Genomic DNA, 5,602 nt, shown 5'->3' with positions numbered 1-5,602 from the left:
TTAGGCTCCAGTGACTTATTTTGTTCCAACTGGTGTCCTAAGCAATGGGGCTAATGCGAAAGCGCATTGGCATACTTGATTTCCCCCTCCCCCCCCCGCCCCCCGACAATCTGGGTTTCACTTCATCTCCAGGCCCGTCACGTCTTACTGGAAGTTAGACCCTCAACTGGACTCAATCATCCTTTTGCACTTTTGCCTCACTTGTGTTCGTTTGTGCCCATCTGTGGTACCTGGATGCAAGACCAGATCTGCCTCTTCTTGAATTCTTAGTCATTTTAGATGATGTTACTTGATATTTATTAGCCTATGTCTGCTCTTCTGTTAATCCTGTCCTTCACGGTCTAGGCTAAGAATTTGGAATTTTGCTTCGAGTCTCCCCATTTTCCTCCCCGTAGCGGCTTTTAACAAGTAGCCCTTCTGGACCAAATCTTTTTAAATCGCTCAGTAACCGTCATCTAGAGCAAATCTAGGTTTCTTGAACTGAATCATAGACCGGCTATTCTTGCACTTCCAGCGACGGCATCAGAGAAGGATCCTGCTCTGGTCCAAGACTATTGTCCTGTCTTTCACTCAGCCATCAGTTCTTGTGTTTCTCCTGTCTGAATTAAGGAACTCTGGACTCTTTCAAAGGGGTTTAATCCTCTTGACTCTACAGCCCTAGCTATAATCCCTTTTGATAAAAGGGTCTTTGCTTCTGATTCAGAAGCGCCATGGAACTTGTGTAAATAACATTTTTTTTGTATAAGTCTCTTAATATGGTGTACATTTAGAAAATCGTTGCGTTACAGTTGCTGCTCTCTGTGTGGGGCCAAGTGGGAATTAAAGTTTTGTGGGGTTGATTTTTTTAGAAAGCTGGTCTGGTGTTGTCGAGCCTGAATTGTAAGTTTGCCACTGCACAGACACGAGATCAAAGTGGGTGACTTAATGTGCAGTACATCAGGATTCAAGTCTGATTGGAAAAACCACAGAAGGAAGGCTTGTTGGGGGTGAGGGGTGGGCGGCTCGGATTGGTGGACAGAAAGGGATGCCCTGCCTGGCGAAGGGACTCAGTAGGAATTGTACCCTTTCTTTTAGGTGCCCGACCCAAGTTGGTCCTAAAGGGTCAATCCAAGGATGAGCTTTCTTACCTTCCAGGTGAAAGAAAGGGGCTGTGCGTGAAGGGGGCTGGGAGGAAGACGGGGGACCATGGTGGGGGTCCGTGTACCTTGAAGATGAAATGATCTCTAGACCTACTTTTTAGAAAAGGCATCCTGGTTCCTTTCCTTTTTTTTTTTTTTTGTTTGTTTGTTTGTCATCTTCTCGTCTGGCTTCGCAAAAGTTGTTGAGGTGGCCTTCTCACTGGTCATTGAAATCAATCCCTTGTGTCTTTCCTTTCGTCCTCTTCTAGTCGGTCAAATGCTCTGTTTCCTTCCTTCCATGGCAAAAGGAATTAGCAGTTCTTTCTTCTGCTCCATTGACCTTCATATTCTTGGGCTACAGTCTTTTCTACTATTTACTGCCTTGTTCCCTGCCCGTTGTTTTACTTGATGCTGTTGACCTGCCGGGCCAAGGACTCGGTGCATTTGAGGATGTTGGCCACGGCCCAGCTGTTGTTTGCTCCCAGAAGTAAGCAACAGTGCCGAGAGGTAGGTATCTTCCTGCTTTACTCCAGCCCTGTTGCCGCTTTCCCTCCGTCACTCAATGGTATGTATCCAGCCCTTCCCCAAGTGCAGAGCACTTTGGGGTCGGACAAAAAACCCGGTAATCCTAGCTTCAGTCCACGTGCAGAAAACCGGCTGGTGGTGTGGACAGAGCGGGCATGCAATGAGCACAAACCAAGGGCTTCGAACCCAAGGTCACTACCTTGGGGAAGCCTGAGTGCTTTTATATTTGGAAAGTCAAACATGTGGGGATTGAGCTGCTGGAGTGTGAATACCTACAAATGGTATTCCAGTCGCTGGACCCAAGATGGACAAGACCCCACATTTGGGCTTCTAGAATTCCGGTACTGAACTTTCCGGGCTACAGGTACGTGATTGGTAAAACATAACACGCCACTCCCCGAGGCCACCAATTCATTCAGTCGGATTTATTGAGCACTTACTGTGTGCAGAGCACTGTACTAAGCGCTTGGAACATACAGTACAGCAATAGAGAGACAACCCGGGCTCGATGGGTTGAGCCAGGGACCAGAGTACCCTATTAGGTGTTTAAACAGCTGAGTTCTGTAATAGTAGTAATGCTATTTGAGTGTTCCCCTAGGGGCATTACATTGCATTAACCTCTTGGAAAAATACAATAGAAGCAAGACACATGTTCCTAGCTCCAAGCTGTAAACTCTTAAGGGCAGGGAATGTGTTATATTCTTATATTGTACTCTCTCAAGTGCTTTTTACAGTGCTCTGCATACAATCAGTGCTCAAAAAATACAGTTGACTGGTTTGATTGAACTTACACTCTAAGTGGGAGAGGGGACAGACACAGAAATATTTATTCAATCATTTATTGAGTGCTTACTGTATGCAGAGCACTGTACTAAGCACTTGGGAAAGTACAGTACAACAATAAACCGACACATTCCTTGCCCACAATGAGCTTACAGTCTGGGGGTGGGGGAGAGAGACATTTAAAATAAATAAATTAGAGATATGTAGGTAAGTGCTGTGGGGCTGGGAAGGGAGAAAAACAAAGGAAGCAAGTCAAGTGATGCAGAAGGGAGTGGCAGAAGAGGAAGGTTGGGGGTGGGGGGGGCATGCTTAATCACAGAAGGCCTCCTTGAAGAGATGTGCCTTCAATAAGGCTTTGAAGGGGGAGAGAGATTTGAGGAGGGAAGGTGTTTCAGGGCCAGAGACAAGAATATTTACAAATAAGACAGAGTAAATAACTGACAGTACAATTGCTACTATATACCCAAGTGCAGAGGAAGGCAAAAATCCATGCTAGAAGTGGCTGTTGTAACATGGGGAAAATGGAATTAATTGAGGGAGGTTTGGAGGAGGTGGCCTTTTAATCGGTCAATCGTATTTATTGAGCACTTCCTGGGTGCAGATCACTGCTAAGCTCTGGAGAGAGTACAATACAACAATAAACAGACACATTCCCTGACCACAAGGATCTTGTGAGCCCCCCGAGGGACAACCGGATCACCTTGTAACCTCCCCAGTGCTTAGAACAGTGCTTGGCACATAGTAAGCGCTTAATAAATGCCATCATCATGATTATTACAGTCTAGAGGGGAAGAAATGTGCCTGGCACTGTACTAAGCTCTGGGGCAGATACAAACAAAGTGCATTGGACGGAGTCCCTATCCCACATGGGGCTCACAGTCTCAATCCCCATTTTACTGAGGCACAGAGAAGTGAGATGACTTGCTCAAAGCCACACAGCAGACAACCAGGATTAGAACCCACGACTCCCAGGCCCGGTGCTTGATCCACTACACCGTGGCATTTTAATAATAGAAGCAGTGTGGCTTAGTAGTGGAAAGAGCATGGGCCTGGGAGTCAGAGGGCCTGAGTTCTAATCCTGACTTTATGACCTTAGGCAAGTCACTTAACTTCTCTGGGCCTCAGTCGCCTCATCTGCAAAATGGGGATTGACTGTGAGCCTCATGTGGGACAGAGACTGTCCAACCTGATTAGCTTGTATCTACCCCAGTGCTTAGCGCATAGTAAGCACTTAACAAATACCATTTTTAAAAAAACTGGCTGTTTCCTCAACTGCAAAAGGAGATTTAAAACTTGTTCTACCTCCCACTTAGAGTGTGAGCCCCATTCATTCATTCAATCGTATTTATTGAGCACTTACTGTGTGCAGAGCACTGTACTAAGCGCTTGGGAAGTACAAGTTGGCAACATTTAGAGAACAGAGAAGCAGCGTGGCTCAGTGGAAAAGAGCCCAGGCTTTGGAGTCAGAGGTCATGGGTTCAAATCCCGGCTCCGCCAATTGTCAGCTGTGTGACTTTGGGCAAGTCACTTAACTTCTCTGGGCCTCAGTTACCTCATCTGTAAAATGGGGGTGAAGGCTGTGAGCCCCATGTGGGACAACCTAATCACCTTGTATCTGCCCCAGCGCTTAGAACAGTGGTTTGCACACAGTAAGCGCTTAAGAAATGCCATCATTATCATTATTATTATTATTTAGAGACGGTCCCTACCCAACAACGGGCTCATGTGGGACAGAGACTGTGTCCGACCTGTATAACCCAGCACTTAGAACAGTGCTTGATATATAATAAGCACTTAACAAATACCATTAATAATGATAGTGATATTTAAGCATTTACCATGTGCTGAGTGCTGGGGTAGATTCAATACAAATGAGATCAGACAGTCCCTGTCCTGTCCCACCTAAGATTCACAGTCTAAGTGGGGGGGAAATCAATCAATCAATCAATCATATTTATTGAGTGATTACTATGTGCAGAGCACTGTACTAAGCGCTTGGGAAGTACAAATTGGCAACATAGACAGTCCCTACCCAACAGATCAGTCGATCAATGGTATTTACCGTATGCTGAGCACTGTTCTAAGTGCTTTTTTTGTGGTATTTGTTAAGCATTTACTATGTTCCAGGCACTGTATTAATCAATCCATGGCATTTATTGAGCACTTGCTGTGTGCAGAGTAATAATAATTGTGGTGTCTGATAAGCACTTACTATGTGCCAAGCACTATTTTAAGTGCTAGGGTAGATTCAAGGTAATCAGGTTGAACACGGTCCTTGTCCTTCATGGGGCTCACAGTCTTGATCCCCATTTTACAGATGAGGTAACTGAGGCACAGAGAAATTAAATGACTTACCCAAGGTCACACAGCAGCTATGTGGCAGAACCGGGATTAGAACCCACAGCCTCTGACTACCAGGCCTGTGCTCTTTCCACTAGGCCATGCTGCTTCTCTAAGCATTAGGGTAGCTGTAAGCTAATCAGGTTGGGCATAGTCTCTGTCCCAAATGGGGCTCACAGTTTTAATCCCATTTTGTTTGTTGTCTTATGCTGTCGTGTCATGGACACTTTTCTCCCAGAAGTCCCCACCTCCATCTGCAATCATTCTGGTAGTGTATCCATAGAGTTTTCTTGGAAAAAATACGGAAGTGGTTTACCATCGCCTCCTTCCACGCAGTAAACCTGAGTCTCCACCCTCGACTTTCCCCCATGCCGCTGCTGCCCAGCACAGGTGAGTTTTGACTTGTAGCAGATTGCCTTCCACTTGCTAGCCACTGCCCAAGCTAGAAATGGAATGGATATGCCTCTGCTTGACTCTCTCTCCTGTAGTTGGGACTGGTAGAGTACTGGAAACTCTCTCCAGGTATGACCCTGAGAGGGGAATCCCCATTTTACAGATGAGGTAACAGGCACAGAGAAGTGAAGTGACTTGCCTAAGGTCACCCAGTAGACAAATGATAGTCGGGATTGGAACTCAGGTCCTTCTGACTCCCATGCTTGTGAGATCTTTGAAATAGGAACATAAACCATAGTTTCACTGTCTGCCAATGGCCAAATTAATAGATGTGTATGTACACAGACACCCCACCTTCTGTACACCTTGGTTTTCCTTATTAATAATGGTAGTTTAAAACTTTTACTATGTGCTAAGCACTGGGGTAGTTACAAGTTAATCAG

At 45.6% G+C, this 5,602-nt stretch overlaps 1 non-coding gene across 1 annotated transcript; it reads right to left on the bottom strand.

Moving 5' to 3' along the window:
- Window positions 1-5,166: 5,166 nt before the first annotated feature.
- LOC119920176 lies at window positions 5,167-5,306 on the bottom strand. Its single transcript, XR_005447940.1, has one exon. It is a non-coding gene; the product is annotated as a small nucleolar RNA SNORA7 (small nucleolar RNA).
- Between the last annotated feature and the right edge of the window lie 296 nt (window positions 5,307-5,602).

The sequence above is a fragment of the Tachyglossus aculeatus genome, chromosome X1 (genome assembly GCF_015852505.1).
Source record: "Tachyglossus aculeatus isolate mTacAcu1 chromosome X1, mTacAcu1.pri, whole genome shotgun sequence".
NCBI classification, from domain to species: Eukaryota; Metazoa; Chordata; class Mammalia; order Monotremata; family Tachyglossidae; genus Tachyglossus; species Tachyglossus aculeatus.
Note: the sequence above shows the minus strand (reverse complement) of the source record. Positions and strands in the feature narration are given on the sequence as shown.